We start from the raw sequence: 24,212 nt of genomic DNA, 5'->3' as shown, positions 1-24,212 counted from the left end.
AAGAGTGACACTGTCCACTACAATAAGGCAGAATAAAAGGGGATGGTCTGGAAGCTCTTTTTCTTCAGTGAGGCCTCGTGCAAGTTTTAGCACCTATTATAATATACTGATTATGGGACCCAGGATCATGGAGGGAGAGCAGAGGAGCCCTGGGCTCCAAGGCACAGTTTCAGCCTCTTGGCTTTGCTCTTAGTCTGGGGAGTGTATAAATATACCCTTTAAAAGTGCAAGGAAGGGGTGTGAAGGCAGCGACCTGGATTCAGCTTCCGTCTTCACTTCCAACTCTGTGGCGAGTCACGTGACCTGTGTGTTTCCTCACCATTTGAGCTTCAGTTCTCTCTTGTAGATCACAGTAATTCCCAAGCCCGGACTTTTCTCACCACACTGCCTTGTCTTGCTGGGATGTCAACTGTGTGCTTACAGTACGCCTGAAACAAGGCAGACAATAACTTCTGATTTTCAGAATGAAATGAACTCTGGCTGGACACTGCATAATACATATTCTTGCTTGGTAAGTCATTCAGCCTTAAATTTACCTTTTTTATTTTTTGTAATTATATGGTTTGGGCTAGAAAGCTTGAAATGTGCATGCTAGAGGAGCAATTTTATACCTTTCTTTGGAACTAGGGGGGAAAAAAGGCAGAGAGCAAAGGGGAGAGAGAGGGATATAGAACCCAGCTTCAAAGTGCTATCATGTAAGGAAGGGTTGACTATTTGATCATTCTTTGCTTTTCATTGGCAAAGTAGACTTAAGGCTTAAGGGTATGAGAGAGTTGTGCTTTAATATCAAGATTTGGTAGTGGTGGTAGGTAGTGGAGGAGGTTTGAGAACAGTTAGAGGGAGGGGGAACCTGGACTTCCTACACACGCATGGGGGCTTCTTAGGGATAGACCCACTCGCAAGTGGTTGTCGACTTTGCCCGAGTTTGGTGCTGAATAAATAAGTGAATGATTTGTTCTATGTTATATGATGGAGAGGCAAGGTGTGTGCTGATCCAAAGGCCCAAGTTCTAGTCCCAGTTTCACCACTTGGGTGTGTTCCTTAGCATCTCTGAATTCCATTTCTTCATGCATAAATTGGGGAGGGTCAGACTTGCCCAACTACCTCCCTGGATTCTTTTAAGAATCAGATGGCATGCAAATGTACTTGTTTATTGCATGTGATAATGAGCAGATAGTGTGATAAAGTCACTTCAGGACTAACTGCAGACTCTCTCTGCAAAGAGCTAGTGTGACCTAAGGCAAATCACATAACTTTGCTAAGGCCTCCATTTTTTCATTTGTAAAATGGAGATAATCCCTGCCCTGCCAAATTCATAGGGATTAATAAGATAATGGATGAGAAAGCATCTGGTAAATTATAAAATGCCAAAAAAAAAAAAAAAAAAAGCAATTATCTTCTTCTTCCTCATCCTCTTTGTCATTATAATATTTCCTAGTTTCTGGGACAACCTCACATGTGGTCGTATTCAATCCCTCCTTATCAGGGTGCTGCTGTGGCCAGAGCATGGGCTTCAGAGTTAGATAGGCCTCTGTTCAAATCCCTGCTCTACTGGATACCAGATGCTGTGTGACCCTGGGTAAGGCACTTAACCTCTCTGAGCATCACCTGAAAACTCAGAATACTGAGACCTACCTCAGAGGTTTATAGTAAGACCCAAGCAGGTAAGCCTGTGTATGGTGTTCAGAACAGCCCCTAATAAAAGGAAGAGTTGAATCAGAACTAATTACTTCCCTTAGTGACCCCCAACCCCTTGCATCTACAGACTTAAATCCACAATGAGGCAGCAGCAGCAGTGGTGGCAGTGGTGGTGGGATGGTAGTTCACCTGCTTTATTCCTAAAGCCACTTGTCACAGGCTAAGCTAAATCATGGTGAGTTGCATGAGTTCCTTTCTCTATCAGGTTTTGAGCTCCTTAAGGATTCTAGCACCCAATACTGAGCAGGCATGATGATCTAGGCACAGGGCAAAGGACTCACAGAGGGGAGGCAGGGTAGCCCAGGGGAATCAGCACAGATGCTGGGCTACACAGACCTCGGTTCAAATTTCCCTCGACTACTGCCTTGTGGTGGCACCCTGCACAAATCATTTAACTACTTTGAGACTCAGTTTCTTCATCTGATAAGTAGCCAAGTAGAGATGCATATGCTAAAGGTTGTTAGGAAGATGGGAGATAAAGCATGGGACTAGTAGGCCTTAGTGAGTTCCCTGATAACATATTCTTTTCCTGGGCAGAAGGAATTGGAAAGTGTTCACAGGAGTGTCATACCAAGCAGGGGTGGGGCATCTGTTCTGATGGGAAAGAGCATTTTATTCCTGGCTTTGTTTAGAATTGCCTGCACATGGTGATGGTAAAAAGCAGACCGACTCTTTGTAAGTTTTACCTTAGTTTTTTAAGTTAATGCACCCCTTATTACCTGCACCCTGGGTAGACTGCTCCTACCTCCTTGCTCTTGGCTCACAGCATTGAAAGAGAAGGCCAGGGGTGGGGGGAAGAGAGCTGTAATCACAAGACAGGGAGATAATTGCAAGTAGAGGTGGGTGCAGGCTGTGTAGGAACACTGAGGTCAAAGCCACTCATGGGGCTGATGTGTCGGGCTGGGGAGGCCGCCAGGAAAGGCTCCCAGAGGAGGAGCCTTTAGGCTGGTCTTGCAGAAAGAGCAGGATTCTGCCAGACAGAGAAGACGAGGGCCTATCAGGCAGAAGGGACAGAACATGCCAACGCACAGAAGTTTTCACCTGCATGTCATGTCCTGGGGACCTAAGCAGGAGGGTTTGGCTGGGCAGAACCAACAAGGCACATGACTTGTATTTAAAAGCTTTCAAGGGAATGACTTCAATTCTCATTTTCTGGCAGGTTCTGAAGAAGATCCAGACGTCTTTTTCTGTGGCTCTCTGAGGGCAGTGCCTTGTGGAACCCTGTCTTGGCTCATGGCCATTAGGATATTTCTCAGGGAAAGCCCTTGGACACATAAGTCTGTTTTTTCTTTTCTTTGGAAACTATGGTGCTCTCTGTGAAAACAAAGCGATTTGGATTCTGTTCAGGAAAAATGTAACCTACAAACAAATAGCCTTGGAAAATCTGTGCCTCACCCTCCAGGCCTGGGTCAGGCACAGGGAGTGCCCCACCCTTCTGCTGCTTTCTAGCCGAGGCCCCCTCCCTTTTCCTCTTCTGTGTGTTGTCTCTGGCTGCCCAATGAGCAATGCCCGCCTTCCCTTCCCTGCTGCTCGGCCCCAGTCTTTGGAAGTGCCTTTTCTCTTCCTGGAATGTTCTTCCTCTCCCTGTCTGCGAGTCTTTAATCCAATATCTCCCCCTCTGTTCTGAGTCTCTCAGGTGATTAGTTATTCCTGTATTATGTGGTTCTGGAAAATTCCAAATTTAAGTATTCTTTCCTTTCTTCAGATAACATAGCCCTGGTTTTATTTTTTTTTTTATTTAATAATAATAATGGCTGCCGAGTCTTCAGCTCTTGCATGTGCTAGACAATGAAGCACATATGAGTTACCCATTTGCAAAGTGCTTAGGAGAGAAACTGGCACATAGCAAGTGCTCAATAAATGTTATTTATTATTATCCTTATTATTTAACTGAATTCTCTCACTGTACCTACAGTAAAGATGATTTGTCATGTCTATTATAATTATCAGGTTCCATGTCTGTGAGCACATTCTTCTGGTACCTCCTAGCATTCACAGATTCAATGGATAGTAAGTGAGCTAACATGTAGTCATTTGAAGCTGATGTCTGAATGCAGAGGTTTATTTCAAGAGCTCTCGGGTCAATTTAGAGTAGCAATAGTCGAAAGAATATAGGACTGCGAATATGAAGATCTGATCTTGAATTACATTTCAACTGCCTTCTGGCTTTGTGATCTTACAAATTAGACAAACTTTTCTGAACCCCAAACACCTGTTTTCTAAAGTGAGGGTAATAGTCTCAAACTTGCCTTTCTCACAGGTTTGCCTTGAACATCAAATGAGATCACACGTGGAGTTCTGTGAATTGTATTTTACACGTGTGAGAAATTATTGTTAGAATTGCTTTGGGACCCATTGCTATCATCACCATACTTAGCAGAACATGAACCTATGGATAGCGCTGGTTGAATAAATATCAATATGCCACTTTTGTTTCTTCAGTGTCTAAAAATGTAGTTCCTTAATGTTTAGGATAGCAGTATTTCTCCTCCTATAAATGCATCCAAGGTATTAACCTCAGCCTTTTTAAAGGGTTTTAAAAGCAATTTGGTTTTACTACTCACTTGCTTTTAAATCTGTGCACCTAAGTTTTGCTGTTAGACTTTCTCTCAGGAACTATCCTGCAAAAATTGTAATCAATAATAGTCTTTATCAGCTGTTTTAGTTCAAGAAGCTAGATGCTAGGGGAAAGGAGGGCTAGAAAGAAGTATAGCACATAGTCTTACTCTCAAGGAGCTTACAGTCTAGTTTGGGAGCCAGGGCTAAGTCCTAGACTTGTGGGCAAAATAAAGGATCTGAGAAGGAAACCTTTCTGTGTTGACGTGGTCTGTGAGGGTTTCAGGGAGAAACTGGGCCTTATGTTAAGCCATAAAAGAAGACTGGCTCTAACAAGAGTCTAATGAGAACATAATTCACAAACCCAGGCAGAAAGTCAGAACCACTGAGTAGTGTTGGTAACACTTCTCCTTCTGCAGGATGGTTGATTTCATTAGTTCTTGTTGGAGTTGGAAGAAGGGATGAGAATACTCTAGTAATGTACCCATTGACAAATGTCTGAGGCCAAAAAGCTGCTAGTATGCTGTGGCTCTTGCTTTCATGATGAGAAAATAAAAACTCTCTATTTTTTTTTTCAGCCATATTGTACTTCTCTTAACATATGTCAGAGAGAAATTTGTTTACAGTAAATTGTAATGCGCTAGCTTCTGGATCAGTAAGACCAAGGCACACTGTGGATAGTATAGGGTAATAGTAATACTAACTCAAAGAAGAAATTTTTTAAATACACATTTGTCAACCACTTAAGAAAAATGAGAACCCCAGATCTGAAAATTTATATGATGCAGCCAAAGCCATAGTCAGAGGTAGATTCATAGCTTTTCATGCTTTCACATGAAAATAAGAATAAATGAAAAGAAACTAAATGTCTAAATTAAGAATTTAGTAAATGAATATCAAAACAAAGCAAATAAAACAGGACAATAAAAAATAGAAGGATAATAAGTGAATTAGAAAATCAACAAAAGAGCAGAATTCATAAATAAATTCATAAGCTGGTGCTTTGGGGGGAAATAAATAAAATAGAAAAAAACCTGTAGAAAATCTACTTGAGAGAAAAAAGTCAAATAATAGTTGACATCTAAACAGTTCCTAATATTTGTAAAGATATTTCCCATTCTTTTTGCTCTTGATCCCCAAACTTAGCCTGCATGTTATGTATTTATATCCATATTTTGCCAATGATCAAACTGAGGATCAAAGAAGTGAGATTACTTTTAAGGGTCATACAACTAGTGAGTGGTAAAACCATGATTTGAACTCAGGTCTTCTAACCTTGTGAAATATTCTTCCTATAATCTCATGACATCCTCTCAGGATGAAGATAAGAAAGGAAAAGCTCCAGGATACTGCTAGTAACTGGTACACAGACTTGAACACAGTTTCTCTGATGTCAAATACTGTGGTCCAAACCATTCATTCCATCATTGTGCACTTATTCAGTAAACAGGGCTGAGTGTATGTCAGGCACTCTCCCAAGCTCTAGGGATAGAAAGGTGAGCAAAACAAATACAGTTTCTGTGTTCACGGAGCTTCCAGCCTAGCAAGAAAGGCAGAAAAGGAGGATCAGTGCTACAAAAGGGAAATACGGGGCACCCAACAGGACCTAACAGAGACAAAGGATGCTGTGATGCCAGTCAGTTCAGTGGATGTCACTGGAGGAAGAAGGCCCTTCTAGGTAGAGTGACCAGCAGGTGCAACAGTCCTGGGGTTGGAGAGAGCACACTGGGGAAAGTAAAAGAAGACCAGCATGATCTGATGCAGAAGTCTCCAGGGAAAATGGCTCAAGAGGAAGCAGGCAGGGCCAGATGAGGCATCTCAAGGAATACTCAAATGGTAGGCCCATAGGGAGCACTTACCAGTGTGCTCTTTCCATCTTTGGCCAGAGTTGACCCATGGCTCAACTCCCAACCCCATCACATCCTGTCATGGAGTCCCCTTTAAGAGCAAAACCCAGCAATGGAAGGAGCCTCAGCAGCTGGGAAATGGTTGCAGGGCTATTTCCCCCTTTTAAAACATCTAAGCTGTGCTGCTAATAATAATTATTAATGGTAATCATCACATTTGACACCTCTATTGCCACAGAGCATGTCGACCTTCAAAGCTCCTGGGAGCAACAATTATTCTTCCCAGCTCCCCTATGAAACACGTAAATAAGGGTCTGAGCACAGACAAGGAGCCATAAAGTCCTGAAAATCAGACTCCTTCTCTTTGGCCTGGAGCAGAAAAAGAAAAGACACACTAAAAAGCCCCCTTTGACTCCCTAACTGGAAAAGGGGAAGCAGACTTGGGGAGGGAGGAAACCGTGGCCTCAAGGTACACTAAGAAGTTTAATTAGAAGATTTCAAGTGAACTTTCATGAGGAGAAGGGCTGCTGAGCCCTGCTTTTACCCTTTAAGCAGACAGAACATAAGGGTTGAGGCATGGGGTGCAGGAATGAAGGAAGGGGTTGGGGACAGTGCACTTTCCACGAGATGCCAAGAAGGAGTGATGGTTAATTTTGTGTGTCAACTTGGCTAGGTTATAGCATGCAGGTGCTGGGTTAAACACTGGCTTGAATGCTGCTGGGGGCCTTTTGTAGCTGTGATTAACACCTACAATCCATTGATTTTAAGTAAAGGAGATTGCCTTTGATAACATGGGTGGGCCTTGTCCAATCAGCTGGAGGCCTTAAGAGCAAAGAACCCAGTGTTCCTATTTCCTCCATGGTGAAATGCTGACAGACTAGGAGGTATTAGGTCTTTGATGCCTCAGACAACCTTCCTAGGGTTTTGTTTTGGCTCAAATATGACTTTGAGCTTGACTTTATAACACTCGCCCTCTGCCCTTTCCCCATATAAATTTATTCAGCACTTGCCCTGTGATAGGTGCTGTGCAATGGGCAGTGGGGATACAGTGATGGAGAAACATGTCCCCAACCTCATGGTTTGGTAGGGATATGGCAGCACAAGCAGACAACTATAATTCCCTCTCTTGAAGCACCTCACTCTGAATTATAATTTCCTATTTGTGCTTCCGTTTCCCCACCAAACCATGAGAGGAAATCATGAAAGTCCATAAGGTGTGTGCCCCGATTGGCAGGGCTGGGGCAGGCTTCCTAGGGTGGATGAGTCAGCCAACCCACACTCGGTCCCTTGAGTCCAGTTCTCCTCTGGAAAAGAAGCCTTTTGGCCCACACCAGCCCACCTGCGACCACCGCCACTTCTCATGGAATCCTGTAGCTCTGAATGCCTGCTCCAATCCATTGGCTCTTCTAACCCGCTCCCTTGTGTGTTTAGACATCTCTTTAGGTATGGCAATCTGATGTTCAGAATGAGAAAATTAATAACCACAACCCCAGTCCCTTACATTTGTCCTGCACTTTGCAGTTTACAAAGCACGTTCACAGCCATCTCTTCATCTCACGCCCTGGACAGCCCCATTTAACCACAGGCCTTTTGGTCCTGTGCTCTCTGTGTCCTGTAACTGCTGCCGGCAGGCAAGGGGGAAAGAATTCAGTTCTGGGACATGCCTAGTACTCTCCTGCTAAATGCTTCACTTGTGCTGTGTCTCATTTAATCTTCACATCCATCCAGTGAGGGGAGCAGCATTTCATCCCCTTTCATAGATGAGGAAACAGAAGCTCCAAGAGGAAGCCCTTGGCCCATGTCACACAGCTCGTAGGAAACGGAGCTGGGATTTCTTCTCACACAGGCTTGACTCCCAACCGGAATAGGGTTGAACACTCTCTGCTGCATGAAGTTACTTGGTATTTTTCTCTCAACGCCAGGTATAAATAGTAGCATACTAAAGGTTCAGCGGTCTGATTTATTCGTTATTTTCTTTGTCTCTTTCTGTCTTACCTTTTTGTTCTTCGATTTGGCATGCAGATGAGAGGGAAGGGATATTTGTCCTTGGCATACTGGCCCCACAGACACTGAAGAAACACCGCCCATGACCAGGCACCTGTTTGTTTTGCTGCCTGGAAAGTCTCCAGCGAGGAACAGGATGTTAAGATGTCAGAACATTAGCTGCCCAAGATGGATGATTCCTTCCTGTTCCTCCACCCTCTGGGCCTGAATGTCACTGAGGACAGCTGCTAAAGGAACTGGGAATAGCTCTGCCTACCAGAATATCCTCTCCCTTGGCTGGGGCTAGGGGTACCCTACGAGGCCTTTCTCTCGGGCCTCTGTCTTCCCAGCCTCTTTGTAGATCAGCGCCTCTTGGATCCATTTCATGACCTCCATGTCTCTTTGGGGTCACGGCTTTCTTTCTTATTTGCCAGTGGATCCTGTGGTTGTCTTCATTCAACTGTCTTCTGTGTCAGGCAGCTGTGGGTCATGGGGGCACAGAGCTGAACTTGGCCTCTGCCCTTGAGGCACTCCCAGGCTGGGGAGCCTCGAACATCCCATGTCTTGGTTTCCTAGGGCTGCTTAACAACACACAACAAACTAGGTGGCTTAAAACAACAGGAATCTATTGTCTCACAGTTCTGGAGACTAGATGTCCAAAGTTAAAGTGACTCCAGAGTCATGTTCCCTCAGAAACCTGTCACCTGTCGGGGAGGATCCTTCCTTACCTCTTCCTAGCTTCTGGAGTTTGCCGCCAGTCTTTGGCCTTCTTGGCTTGTACATATATCATTCCAACCTCTGCCTCTATCTTCAAATGGCTTTCTCCTCTGTCTGGCTGTCTGTCTCTTCTTGTAAGAACACAGTAATTTTGGATTAGGGCCCGCCCTAATCCAATATAACTGCATCTTAACTAATTACATCTTCAAAGACCCTGTTCCCAGATGAGGTCACATTCACAGAACCAGGGGTTAGGACTTGAGCAGATCTTTTAGGGGGACACAATTAGACCCATCACACTCCACCAAGGGTAAGTACTTGGGTGGGAGGAAGTGCAGGGGCTTGTGGGAGCCCAGAGGAGCATACCTGAGGAGTCAGGGAAGGTTTCAGGGGGAGTGCTGCTTGGGTGTGGTCTTAAAGGATGCACAAGAATTTTCCAGGCAGAGAGGCAGAGGGAGAGTATTCTAAAAAGAGGGATTAGTCAGTCCTGGTGCTCCCAAGGAACCACACATGTATGTACATGGGAGAGCCCCTAGATATTGGAACACCTCTTGTGCTGTCCGTGTGACTTGGCTTCTCATTCATAAACATCTATCTCTTCCCTGAGTAGTGCCATGGTTCCTCACTCCCGTGATTCCTCATTTTCTCATCCTCCAGCATTTTTTCTGTACTTGTGCTACTCTATCAACATCCCTCAGAAAGTAGCGGTTAGCATAAGACTAAAGAGCATGGCCCTCTGGATTACACTAGACTTTGGTTTGAATCCAGGCCTTGTCCCTTAGCAACCAGTTAGGAGAGCTTGGGGAAGTTTCTCTGAGCCTGTGTTTCCTTATATGCAGGGTCATAAAGCCCCCTTGGTTTCTTGTGGGGTTTAAATCAGGTAATGAATGCAAAGGCCTGACACAGAGCCTGGCACATGACAAGTGCTCAATAAATAGCAGCAGTGACCATGCTGTTCATAGTGAGAGGCCCAGGATTGAATACAAGTCAGTTCTCAGTGAAGCCTGGCCAGAGCAGGAGTGTCGCCTCCCAGCCCAGACACTGGCCTTCTCATGCAGCGGATGATCACAGTGGCCCTTTTGGCAGAACATCGCTCTGCTCACTCACCCCAGGCTGCCTGGTCCTTCCCTGGAAGCTGTAGGTCTCATCCCTAAGGGCTGCCACTGCTAAGTCATATCCCCCAACCATTTGCTGGAGTTGTTGGCGTTATGGATTCTTGTTCAGGGCCTGATGAAATTCTACTGTGGGTACATTTAGCCCATCCTTCAAGCCTCTAGAAGTCATCTTGAATCTTAATTCTGCCTCCAAATATTTCCAAGCCTACTTCCTAGCAAGATTTCCCCCCAGCCCAATCCATTTAATAGACCATAACCACAGAAGCTTTTGGACAGTGCTCTTTTCCTTTTATCCCTCTTCTGTTCAAAATTCTTCCGTGACTGCTGAATAGGTGAAGTTCAAACTCCTTAGCCAGGCTCACAAGACCCTTCATTATCTAACACCAGCCTACTTTTTGAGCTGTTTAATTTTATTTTTCCTGCCCAGATAGTGATAATAATAGTTTCTATCTCATAGGATTTTTCAGAGGATTAAACGAGTTGGCTCTGGAAAAGCACGTAGAACAGGACTTTCAAGAACTGCATGGGGTCTGAGATTTTGCCCCACTTGCAAACTAATAGGTGAGTCTGACACAATTTCATGGATGCCAAGTCAGAGATTTAATTCCTCGTGGCAATAGCAGTAGCCAGAGAATCAGCATTTTCTTACACCTGTTCCCTGATCCCCAATACCTGCAGGATGATGTGAAGCAGGTCAGATGACGTCTGGCAACTCTGGGTTGCATGGTGGAGAGGAAATCTGAGCTCAGGGAACCCAAATGTTTTTTAATGGGCTGCAAGCAAACCTGTCCTCTATTCTAGAGGGAGACATTATTTCTATTTTCCAAGGCTGTTCGGGATAGAAACATCCTTGAGAAGATAGTCGGGAACAAAGACAGTGCCTCTGCTTGCAAAGCATTCAGAAATGTGAGAGGCCCATGGAGAATGGGCTCCTAACTAGGACCAGGTGTGTTCTAAGTGCTATGTGAGTGCTAGCCATGCTGGTGGTTGTGGTGGTGTGTGCACTTTGCTTCAGGATGGTGGGTCTTCTTGGCCCTTCAACGTGACTTCTGCAATTTGTGCCTTTGCTTGTGCAGCTCCCTCACCCCTCCCCATCTGCCACCTAAATATTCAGCATTCAAGCTCCAGCTTCTCCAGTAAACCTTTCCTGACCACTGAATCCAAATGGACCACCCCTTTATGAACTCTGATAGTGGCATTTATCTCTTTTTGACAGCACTTAGCAAATATGTTTCCCTCCCCTCAAGACCTTTGCAAAACTCCTCCCTCTACCTGGAATTCTTGCTTATATCTCTTCAAGTTAACTCCACCTCATCCTTATCTGTTTGCCGGCACTTCCTCTGGAAAACTTTCCTGAAAACTTTCCTGTTATTTACTCTACCACGCCTGGATTAGAGGCCTCCATTTGCTCCAGTGGCATCCAGTGCTGACCTTGATGCAGCATTTTCTTGCCTGGCTTCCCTTGTAGATGACCCTTGTGTGCCCAGCACCTACCATAGTGCCTGGCACACAAAGACATTTAATTAATATTTATTAAATGAAAGATTGTATGACTATATGTATACATATACATCTATGCAAATTTAACAAACAAGTCTAACCATACTGGAAGCTTCTGGAGACTGTCCAGTGGACACAGATGCTTCAGTAGGTTAGTGTCTGTGGATTGGTTGATGAGATAGGCAATTAGGCATTATAGTCCCTTTCAGATATGTCAATTTCATATTGCTTTAAAGGATATCTGTGAGTCCAGGTGGACCTCAATTTAAGAATATAAAACATACAGTGTCAAAGGTATTATTCATTCTGACTTTTTACAAGGGAAAATTTTAGTAAGCCTCCTCCAAGCAGCTTAAAAACCATAAACCTCATGTTCCTCTAGCTTAGTAAATATCAAACTCATTTCATCCTTTATAGTCTACAAAATCAACACTAGTTTAAACTAATGGTCTGTTTATAGCTTACATGGCAAGGTTCAAATTGCAAATACATTTTTACTTTGACTTTTGAAGGTTGATATTGGAAAGAATGACAGAACTTTCGAAGAAACCTGAAGCCAAGTTGAAGGTTAGTTCCCAGTTTTCCATAATATAAAATTATACCAAAAAATAGAAAATTTGGAAACTCAACTCAAGTGATATGAGCACTCGGGACGCTTGGGGGAGTAGTGATTAGAAACTAACTCTCGGGAGTAGGATGAACCTGCATTCACATTCTGATTCTTTTCTTTACTGAGCCTCGGTTTCTTCATTTGTAAAAGGTGAAAATAGGGCACACAGCACAGAATTGTCATGAGAATTAAATCAGGTAATGTGTTAAAAAACTAAAAGCTTTAGCGCAGCGTGTGGCATTTAGTAAATCCACAACAATTGGTAGCTGTTATTTTATTATTACTAATTTTATAGTTAGAAAGACCTGTGTTTGTATCCCAGCTCAAGCACTAATTGCTGTGTGAACTGAGCATGTAAGCTAAAGGGCATTGAAAAGTGACTTAACTTTCCTGCCACGGTTTCTTCATCTATAAAATGGGGATAATAAAAATGCCTGGACCATAGGGTTGATGAGATGATAAAATTAGCTGATGATATGTAATGTGCTTCAGGAATGTATGGTGTGTAGCAAGCACTCACATGTACTGTAACTTAGGTAGAAAAATGGTAATTTTTACGATCACTCTCTGCATCTCTTTTTCCTCGTTTGTAAATATGAGAATGTCAGTGTTGCTACGTAGTTGTAAGGATTGGAAATCATATTTATGAAGCACCTAACTTTACAGTGTCTGGCACAGAGTAGGTACTTAAGAGATAGAAGCTACTGTTTCTAGACCCTCTTCCTGCCCCTGCCTGGTTTCCAGCTCTAGCTGAATGGCTGCAGAGATTTCAACTTCCAGAGGCTTCGCTCTCAGCACTGGATCGGGGTTGGGGGCAAGAAGGGGCTCTGTCAACTGAAAACCGCAACCTGGAAGTGAACTTCCCTAATCAGTGCTGCAGGATTCCAACAGCTGGTTCTACTTTGGAATCAATTGGAACCTCCTGGGCCTCTTGCTCTTTTTCTGTGAGGAGCAAATGCCATCCCACAGCTAAGATTTAGAAATTTGCTACACCTTATCAGAAACAGATCCAGCCGCCAGCAAGGTCAAGGCCCTGGCTCTGAAGCCATTGCAGGCGGGAGGCCTGGGAGGTAGAGGCTCTGGCCTGAGGTCACAGGGCTGCCTGTGGTACTGCCCCAAAGCACTGTACTGTCCCTGGCTGTTGGGAAACACCACCCAAACCGTCCAGATTTCAAATAGAGTGAGTCATGTTAGGATGTGGCAGGCATGTTAAGTAACAATTTTTAGGATATGAGTGTTAGAGTGCAGCAGCAAAAATGCATTTGATTTGGAAAGGAACTGCTTCCTAAATGCCTGTCTTGTAATTTCTTCCGTCTGCCCACCTTTGTGGTGGGCCCTTGAGGGCCAGTGCTACTTTAAGTGTGGTGGGTATCAGGGAATATTGGTTTAATCATTATCACTGCTGCCTGAGGTTTGATGAATCATCAAGAGAATGAGCACCAGGCTGAGAGTGGAATCCTAAATCTGAATTTACTAGCTGTGTGACCTCAAGCAAATCCCTTGCCTTCTCTGAGCTTCTATTTCCTCTTTTGAAGGACTAAGGGCTGGGTTACTAGATCTTGAAGCTCCCTTACTGCTCTCAGATTCTCTGATCACTAGTGATTACAGATACTGTAATTGCTCAATGAATGAAAACTAGCAACTGGCCTTAATTAAGCACTTACTGGTCTTTCACACTATGTTAAGCACTTCATACATCACTTAATGAATTAGAAGAATGAATGCAAAGATGGATGACCTTCTTTTGGAAAAGAGTAAAAAGGGCAGGTAAAGTGACATTTCGAGTAACAATTATGTATTAGAACTATCCTAGATGCCTAGATGGTTAAGTGGACGTTAAGTGGATGAGGAGGATCTTAGCCATAAGTTTGGAGAGGGGCGGGGCTCTGCTTTGGGTGCCCAGGAGGTGTAGGGGAGGGGTGGGACATGGGGGGCCCAAGCTCCTGAGTCCCATGACCTGGAGACAGCTGTGTCTACCTGGCACCTGACAGCCCAAAACATTGAGATGTCTGGGCCAGCTCCGGCTACCTTTTCTTCAGCAGAGGGATCCAGTGATCAGGACAGTACAAGGAACCTTGGTGTAGCTTCTAGAGAAGTGGGAAGAGGTGGCAGAAAGGTAGGGGGGAGAAGAAGAGGAGGAAACAGGATGCAGAAACCTGGAACCAGTGTGCCTAAGTGGGATGGGTCCTGGAATACTGGGAAGAGCTTTCTCCCCTTGGGCAGGGCACCCTACCCTACCCCTATTTTGCATACCCGTGTTGGTCTGTAAAGATGGCATCAGCTGCAAAGGCTCCTGGGGAGGAGGCCCTATGCCCATTTTATGGACAGGGAGATGGACACTTTCATCCCCTCAATTCCCTTTCCCCTTTCCTCTAGACTTTCCTCCCACTGGACAAATCCTCCAGAAACATAATTAACTTTACAGAGAGTTGTGCTATTAGTCCCAGGTGAGAGTAGGAAAGCAGAGAACCTAGGAGTTGTTGCTCCCAGTCAAGAGTCTTTTCTGGCTTCAAGCATCTGATATTTGGCTAGTCATGCCCTTGTTTATTCAACAAATATTATTTGCCGAGCTCCTTCCTTGATCCTGGCACTTCTATACACTAGATACAAAAGAGAGAGCAAAATAGAATAGCCCTTAAAGACTAGTTGGGGGTGGGAGTGCAAATAAAGGGGAATTAATTTCCTGTCGCTGCTGTAACAAATTACTATAAACTGGGTGGCTTATAGTTCTGGAGGTCACAAGTCTGAAATCAAGGTTCGGCAGAATCGGTTCCTTTTGGAGGCTTTGGGAGAGAATCGTTCCATGTCTCCCTTCTGGGTTCTGGCGGCTGCCAAAAATCCTCCGTGTTCCTTGGCTTGTAGACATGCCACTCTAACCTCTGCTGGCTTCTTCACATCCCTTTCCCATCCATTCTCTTCCCTTTCCTTCTCTTTCCTTCCCGTCCCATCCCTTCCTGTCCTGTCCCGTCACACTTGTGAATGGATGTTGGGCCCATCTTAGTCAAGGATAATGTCATCTCAAGACCATTAGTTTAATCACACCAGCAAATACCCTTTTTCCAACTAAAGTCATTCACAGGTTGTGCATGGGCATAGATTTTGAGAAGCCACTATTCAACCCACTACAGGGGCAAAAATAAAATTAAATAGATGCACATTGTGGTGAGTGGTGAAAAAGGGAAAGAAATTTGCAAAATTGTTGAATGGCAGTAACACATCTGTTGCCAATCCAGTTTTTTTAATCTGGAAAAATGAGAATAGTAATGCCTAATTCAGGAAGTTGATGTAAAGATTCAATTACTTGAGAGTTAAATATGTAATTGTTGATTGAACAGGATTTCTTCCCCACTGGTTTCAAATTTTCCTCTTCCTCTTCACTCATTCATTCATTCATGTTTGAGCACCTATTCTGTGCTAGGTTTTATTCCAGGGACCCAGGACACTACATGGTAGAAAATAGACAAAAAGTTCTTTCCCTCATTGAGCTTCCGTTTTCATCATTGTACTCATCTTCTTCCTGTTTGTTTTTGTCTGGCACCTTCTTCATCTATTATTTCTTTTTACCCACAAAACAGTGCTGTGAAGTAGGCAGAGCAAGCATTGTGAAAAGTCTCCATTTTACAGAGGAGGAAAGTGAGGTCCAGAGAGGGTTTCCTCTAACTGCTATACCACACGATTGATTCCTCCATAAGAGAAACAGCCCCATGTCCTTGCAATCAGAGCACATAAAGGCACTGGATTAAAAGGTTGAGCCAAAATCCATTTTTCTAAACCTACTTAACAAGGGAGCAGTATTTTAATGATTATTATTTTTTTTCTTTCTGTGGCCTGGGTGGAAAAACAATTGCTCTCCTCTTTGATTTTTAATATAGCTTTGGCCATCAATTAGAAACCTCTTAAGATTCCCTTGGGGAGAAATATGAGACTGCTAAAATGTGGGCTAGACAAGTCTTGTTGTGAAATAATATACAGGCAAAATCTTCTAGAAAAGCCTCAACTGCACTCAAAAAAAAAAAAAAAAAAAAAAAAAGTCTAGATGAGTCACAGGGACTCAAGTTTGAAACGATTTTAGAGTTTGTCAATTCCAGTGCGAGAACACTGAAGCTCAGAAAGGTTACTTGGCTTATTCAAGGTCTGTGGTTTAAAAGGAAAATATTGACATTATTGCCTCGATTTCTTTATTTAATGTTTATGTAGTGAATGCATAATACCTCTGCCCCCCACCCCCACCCCACTCTAGCTCTAGGGGTAATTTCATGCCAATCCAGTGGAACAGGAATTGCAATAGGGGTGGAGAGGGTGTTCTCACTTTTGTTTTCTCCATATTTCTGGGTTCACAAATCATCCTTTAAATGCAAGTAATCACTCATGGCTCTGCATTTGTAAGCAAACTATTTGGATTCAGACAGACTTGGGTTTCCATACCAGATCTGTTGCTTGCTAGCTGTGGAACCCTGGGCAAGTGACATAACATCTCAGGCTCCACTTTCCCATCCATTAAGTAGATCCAGTAACAGTATTTACCCTCTGTTTTTTTTGTGATGATTAAATGTGACAGTTCATGTAAAGCAGTCAGCACAGTGCCCTAACTAGTAGGTGCTTAGAAAACAATATCAATGGCTATTATTAGGGTGAAATTCCAGCATCAAGGAATACTGAGATTGTGGGGTGGGGTGGGGTCAAACCAGGAAATGGTACAGATGAAACTTGCTGAATCTGATCATGCCATTCTTAAGGTTCTTCAGTGCTCCAAGGATAATATCTCAGCTCCTGACCTGAGCATTTTTTCGAGGTCTTTCTTCATCTTACTGCTCATTGCTCAGCCCTCTGCAAATCTCACTTTACGCTCCAGCCATACCACACTCCATTTCAGTCCTTCATGATTTCATGCCTTTCTACATGCTGTCCTGAAAAACACTGCCTCCCTCAGGAGTCTCTTCACAACTCCTCTAGGAGAAGGGTCAGACACCTGGGTGCTAGGTGGCCTCCTGTGGCTACGTTCATTAAAGCAATGAATGCTACCATCTGTTATCTTTGTCTGTGTCCCTGAAAGATTGAGCACTCTTGGTGACACTGACTCCATGTCCCCAGCACCTAGCATAGAATCTGGGACAGAGAAGGAGCTCAGTGTGTGTTTATAGAGTGAATGAATGAATGAGAATGGGGTGCCAGTCATTCTTAGCTACTTACTCAAATCTTGGGTTGAATACTGTCATCAAAGGTCCAGTCCAAGTGGGTTGGGAAACAGAAATTGTTTCTCTGCCCCCTTCAAGATGGGGAGTTTGACTTTCACCCAGGGCCTCTCAGAGCTGTTTGAGTATGCTACCACCATAAATATGGGTGTGGATCCCAAGGATATTGAGGGAAGCTGGAGCCTGCCAGGGGAGGGAGAATTTTCTGACATCTTTTTCTCCCAACAGTGCGCAGAAGTGCTTCTCAGTGGTGCCAAGATCAGGACAGGAAGGTAATGCCCTTTTTACTAAGTGTTTGCAGTGCTAGACTAGGGACTTTCCCCATGTTGTCCAAGAAGTACACCCTTTAATTTATGTTTCTTCCTGGGATCCCCATGGTAGAATTAAAAGAATTAGGCTGTGGGGTCAGAAAGACTGGATTGGAATCTTGGTTCTGCCACTTGCTAACTGATTGGCTTGGCCCTGAACCTCAGTTGCTCCTCTGTAGAATACTCACCTCACTTTGTGGTGGAACAGATTCTATAGGATCTGTTCACCTAATTTTGTGTCCAGTGCCTCATACACTCCCAATAATTGTGCATTCTCTTCCTTCTCTAGCACTGAAACTCACTCTCAACATACTTCCAACTGTTACCATTGACTAGCCACATTTGGATCTGGGGAGGTGTTTCCTGAAATCAAGTATCAATGTTAGTGCAAAAGAGCCCATGTTATGGAGCAATTACTATGGACCACACAGTATTCTAAGGGCTCTACATATATTATTCTTTATGCGGCTATTGTTACCCAATGTTGCTATTCCCAATTTGCAGAGGAAGAAACTGAAGAACAGAAACATTAAATATCTTACCCAAGGTTACATGGCTGGTAAGTGGGGAGCCAAGGATTCAAACTTAGGCAGCCTGGAACCAGAGCCCCTTGGTACTGATAGCCAATTAGAGATTTTGATGAACAGTAGTTAACCAGTGATGCTATACCAAGTTGCTACAATCCCAGCCTAAAGCAAAGACACTTGATTTTCTAGGAGATTTGTTGAGGTCTCATTATCAACAAGAGTATGGTTTTCCTTACCTTTTGGAATATTGGAAATACCTCTAGGTGCCCCTCTCTCATCTCCTTCATCACCTTCCTGGACCCTTTGAGTCCAAAGGTCTGAGGTTGGGAACCCTAATGTAAGCTAACCTTCTCATGATTCTCATGAAAAAGAACTTAGATCAAGTGATTTAAAGTGGCAGTTATAATCATATTAATACCATGTTTATTGCCTTGCTTGAGTCTAATAAATAATATATTTTACCAAAAACGGCACCCTAAAATTTACCAATAACTTTTCATATAATGATTCATTTGATACAAATTATAATAACTGTGAACTGTGATTCACTGAGGACCAACTCACTGGGAGAAATATAAGCCATTTATTTTTGGGGGAGGGGGGAGAATGTAACAATAGGTATTTTTTTTTTTTTTTTTTTACTTTTTATTTTGAAATAAATTCAAACTTACAGGACAGTTGCAAAAATAACACAAACCCCATACACAGAACTCCAGCCTACCCCAACCCCCCTCCACCGATACCCAGATCTACCAACTTGAATATTTTGTCACTTTAACATTTCTTTCTTTCCCTCTCTCCCTCCCTCTCTCTCTATCATCCATCATCTATTGCTCTGTCTTCTGAACATATGAGAGCAAGTTGCACACATCCTTGAACAAATAATATAATTCACATATACATTTCCTGTGAACAAGAATATTCATTTATGTAATCACATTAAGTGTAGTTAAGAAATTCAAGAAATTTAACATTGATGTAAAGCCTACATTCTATATTTCATTTTTTTCTATGTCCCAATTGTGTTCTTTTGAGCTTTTTCTCCTCTATTCTGAGATCTCATCCAGGATCATCTATGGCATTTAATTGTCATTATCTATTTAGACTGTCTTTTTTTTTCAATTGCGGAAACATATATACAGCAGAAATCTTCCTATTCCAACCCCTCCCAAGCACTCCATTTAGTGGGGTTAATCACATTCACACTGTTGCAATGCCATCAACTTCCCACCATCCACTACTAGAAATTCCCCTTCACCCCAAACAGAAACCCTACACTCATTTCTTATTAACTCCTCCTTTCCACTTCCCCCACTTCTCGTAACCCACACTCTACTTTTCATCTCTATGATCATACTCTCTGGTACTTTCTATATGTTTACCATGGGGTATAAGCCATTTTTAATGCTATGTATTCTTCACAATGAGAGATATATAGTGTATTATTTTCTCTGATTTACAAATGATGAAGCAGTTTTATATGTTAACTCATTTAATCTTTTCAAAACCCTTTGAGGTTGGTTTTCTTGTGATCCCCATAACAGATGAAGAAACTGAAGCTCAGAGAGGCTAATAAACTTAATCAAGGCCACACTGCTAATTAGAGGCAGAGCTGGAACTCAAACCCAGATCTTTCTGACTCAAAAGTCTGGACTTTGAATCACTGTGCTGCAGTCCTTTTCAAAATAACTGTGGGCAGATATCAACCCCATTTTCAGGGGGGAAACTGAGGTAATGGGAGGGGAAATGGCTTACCTAATTTTTCCCCAGCTTCACTGTGCTCCATGGGGATCACAACTCTTAGTAATTTGACATACGGGCTTTGGAGCTGGCTTGCACTTAGCACAATGAAGGGATCTGGCAGGCTCTCAATAAACGATAGCTGGTGTCATTATCAGTGTGGAAGTTGGGCAGCCCACAACGTTGGGCACAAGCCTAGTACCTGCAGCCTTGACTGTCTGGGTCCTGATTTTCTGTGCAGGCTTGTGGTTGGACCACAGGACTTTTCTATCATCTCCATGTAATGCCCACTGATGATGTACCCCTCTGCCCCATTAAAGGCCACCTGAATCTTTTCAGGAAAAAGCTCCATTTGTGGGAGGCCTGTCTGAATGGCTGTGCCCTGCAGGAGACCCTTGGAGCAGAGCAAGAGCAGGCCCCTGACTCACACTGAGCTGTCCCCCATCCGGTTGAGGCTGGCCAGGAGCCACCCACTTCTCCCAGCACTCGCCGCTGTCGCTGCTGCCTTCTTGGCACAAACTTCCAGCTGCAGCCTTTGGACTTCAGGCTGCAAAATTACTCACTAATTCTTCCTTTGGCATCTGCCAGAATCCAGGAAGAGGGCTTTGTATTCTTTCTTTCTCACTCAGCTTTTTTCCTGCCTCCTTTATTGGTTGAGTTGTTGAAGCCAAAGCCAAATTTCTCTCCCATTTCCTCCGAGAACCAGTATCCGGCAAAAATCATCTCTGCAATGAGAGGCTAGGGAGATGTCAGACACCAGTTCTGGCTCTTTGCCTCTGGAGGAAGAGTTAGTCACTTGGTTACTGTTGGACTGAAACTGATCAGAGATGTCACGGGGAGGAAATGCGCTTCTTATGAGTTAGCAGAACGTGGTCTTCAAGAAAATTGTCTTTTTATTGTACAGAGAAAGTTAGTGGCAAACCTATTTCCTCTTCTGGGAACTCTGCCTCCAGTCCTCTAGATGCTGCCTTTAACAAGGCATTTCCATCAAGTGCTGATCTCGCCAGTGCAGGAAGTCATGGAGGATTCAGGAGAGGCATACGTGACCAAAACGTAGAGTGGAAGAGAAGGGAAATTAGATGTTTCATGCACATTGTCTCACTCTATCCCCACAAATACTACCTTATTGTCATTATCCCCATTTTTCAAGGATAAAAAATGTGAAACTCAAGAGTGGTGAATACCTTCCCAAGGTCACGCAGTTAGTAACTGGCAGAGCTAACATATGGCCCCGAGTCTGTCCAAACCTAAGTCACAGTAGGGGATGAGGCTGTTTTGTTTCCTCCTCTCTCTCTCTCTCTAGCTACCCTTTCCATCTTTTTCCTATTTTTTACCCCCACCCCAAGGAGCCAAGAGATTTTCCAAAGGGTTAAATGATGTAACATACCACTTTACATACAATACATGCTCAATAAATACCCATTGACTCTGAATTGCTGTGTTGTTTTCCAAGAGGGTTTGCATTTTCAAAAAGGATAAATTCCAGTGTCAAGGACTAAATGATGACATTCCTAGCATAGAACTTTGGTGGGACGTTTTCTTTCCCCCCTCCTCTCCCTCCCTCCCTGCCTTCCTTCTTCTCACTATCTATCTCTTTTAAAACAAACACTGGCACTATCCTAAATGTTTTATAAATATTTACTATTTTAATCCTCTTTACCATTGTATGAGGTAGGCACTATTATTTTCAGCATCATTCCGTTTTACAAATAAGTAAATGGGGTACAGCGAGGGTTAGAAACCTGCCCAGGGACATACAGCTTATGATCAGCAAAGCAGGGATTTGAATGAAGGTGTCAGGCTCTTCAACCATTGCCATGCACTGTTCTGCCTGTCGAGGCAGGATGTCTTCCTGGAGCAATTTCTATTACTTACACCCACCTGACAGTTTAGTTGCCAAGATGTGTTCACACATTGCAGTCTATTTGATCTTTACCATCATCCTTGAAGTAGGGGCTATTATTCCCACATTCAACAGAGGAAACCCAAGCTCAGAGAGTTTAAATGACTTGCTCAAGTTCATACAGCTGGTAAGTTAGTAGAACTTGAGAGCCAAACTGATTTTTGGTCCATTTATTTATACGAATCAGGCTGGTGCTGAATAATCAGAGCTCACCAGGGAAAAAAAATTGTTCAGAGTGTTCACTTTTTTTCCTTGACAGTTGGACAGGGGAAATGTGTATGTGTGTGTGTGTAATAGTCATAAAATTATTCTTTGGAACTTGAGGTTTTAATAAAATGTGAAAAACATTTTTACTAGCACCCTCCTTTCCCTCCTGGTTTTAGGCTCTGAATAATTTAAGGAAATGTAATCCATATGTTTGATTATTCATACTTCCATCATCAAAAAATATTGTTGATTCTTTGAGGAACGTTTGATGTTCTAGAAGCAAATTTTTTGGTTTTTTTTTTGAAGGCAGGAAAAAAGAGAGAGGAATTTTTTTTTTAAAGCATCCTCTCTATTCCTACTATTTTATTTCCCTTAAAAACCATTTCATACAATATTTTTGCTTCTCAAAAAAAAAAAAAAACATTGCATGACATTTGACTGGGAGATGAATCAGTGATCAATAGAATGCTCCTCTTTTTCCTATATGTTTTTAATATAGGTAGGAGTCCACAAATGCAATTCTCAGCCTCAGGGCTCTGATGTGGCTGGGAGAGGGATTAATATTTATGGAATTCTGCTGTGTGCAGTCACTTTACCTGTATCATTTTATGTGGATTCCACTACCTCCTGGGAGGAGGTGTCATTGACTCCATTCTATAGAAGAGGTGAGTGAGGCTGAGAGGTCAGGGATGCAAATCCAGTTTTGCCCAACCCCAAAGCTGTGGCACTCATACTTAGCCACTTCTAGAGAATATAAAGGTGTTTGCCATGTAATACATTACATGCTTCCATTTACACCATCTTTCCTATATTCCTAACCAACTCCCTCCCAGGAAACCTTGCCTACCTCTACAGGGAGTTATGGCTAAGGGTTCAAGCTCATTTTCACCATTCATTGAGTATCTGCTGTGTCTTGATGACAGAGCTAGGTGCAGAGGGAGCAGAGATGAACCAGACAAGTCCCCTTTCCTCTGCAGAATTAAATCAAGTTGGAGTGGCATATGTGCCCCTACTACCTACAGCCCCTCTACAGCATGGTCCCGCTGTGTCTAGCTGCCACATCCTCAAAGAGGCCTTCCTCTGCCTCCAGCCTAATGAAGCCGTTCAGCCACACTCCATCACTTCAATCTAGTCTAATTTGCAACATAGCACATTTAACAAGATGATATTTTTCTTATTTATGCATTTGTTTGTTTATTATCTATCTCTACTCCCCTCCCTTCCTGCTAGAAGTAGGAGAACCCCTGGCACATAGTGTACTCTTGTTGGGATGAAACTGATCAGAGATGTTACTGGGAAAGCATGTCTTATTCATTGCTGTATCCCTAAGTCCTGGAATAGACTAGGCATTTAATAGTATTATCCAATATTTACTTGGTACTATGTACCAAGCATTGTTTGAAAGATTTTACGTGTATTATCTTATTTAGCCTTACAGTAAACGTCTGAGGTAATTTGCAATTATTACCTTAATTTTACAAATGAGGAAACTGAGGCACAGAAAGGCCAAGATCCACAGCTAGCAGAAATGGGGCTGAGTTTCAAATCTAGGCAATCTTGATCCCAGAACTGGAGCTCTTAGCCACTCTTTCTAAATGTTTAATGAATAAATGAATGATTCAAAGAACTATGGCTATTTGCAGAATATGGAGTTTTGAAGCCATGGTAGTAGCAATGTGCTATGCATACAGAAGAGAATCAATTCATTGTAGCTGACAGAGTCAAACTTTTTGGAGTTGATAATTAAGCCCGATCTTAGGATGTCAATATATGTATTCTAAAGTCAAGAGACCAGGTGACTGGGATGGAGGACAGTGAGAGAAGTGGTTGGGGAGAAGGGGAAAATAAGGATGGAAAGGAAGGAGGTAGGCAGAGAATGGAGGGCTTTAAATGTCAGACCAGGAGATGTAGACTTGATGGTGTGGGAATGAGGTGTCATGGAAGGTTTCCCTGTGGGGAAATGTGATGATCAGAGCCTTCTGTTTTCAGGCTGCATTCAGCCTTGCATTTAAGCTCCATCTACCATAGTTCAGACTGAATACTAGTTCTTTTTGCATATCTCATCTGTGATTGTTGGGTTCATGTGTCAACTTGGCCAGGTAATGGTGTCCTCTTGTCTGTTCAAAACACTGGCCTAACCATTACTGCAAGGACATTTTGTGGACTTAAATCATCAGTAAGTTGATTGTATTTATGGCTGATTACATCTACAATCAAATAAGGGGAGTGTCTTCAGCAATGAGAGATGTTTAATTTAATCAGTTGAAGGCTTTAAAAGGAGAAGTGACGACTTCAGCAGTCAGAAGAGG

At 43.1% G+C, this 24,212-nt stretch overlaps 2 long non-coding RNA genes across 2 annotated transcripts; both read left to right on the top strand.

Moving 5' to 3' along the window:
- Positions 1–326: 326 nt before the first annotated feature.
- On the top strand, positions 327–3,574 carry LOC119527249. The gene is made up of 2 exons (XR_005215352.1): positions 327–511; positions 2,858–3,574. It is a non-coding gene; the product is annotated as an uncharacterized LOC119527249 (long non-coding RNA).
- Positions 3,575–6,678: 3,104 nt separating this feature from the next.
- LOC119527248 lies at positions 6,679–18,597 on the top strand. The gene is made up of 4 exons (XR_005215351.1): positions 6,679–10,477; positions 11,929–11,983; positions 17,447–17,490; positions 17,816–18,597. It is a non-coding gene; the product is annotated as an uncharacterized LOC119527248 (long non-coding RNA).
- Positions 18,598–24,212: the final 5,615 nt, after the last annotated feature.

The sequence above is a fragment of the Choloepus didactylus genome, chromosome 2 (genome assembly GCF_015220235.1).
Source record: "Choloepus didactylus isolate mChoDid1 chromosome 2, mChoDid1.pri, whole genome shotgun sequence".
Lineage (NCBI taxonomy): Eukaryota > Metazoa > Chordata > Mammalia > Pilosa > Megalonychidae > Choloepus > Choloepus didactylus.
The sequence above is the reverse complement of the archived record's forward strand: the minus strand, read 5'-3'. Positions and strand labels throughout refer to the sequence as shown.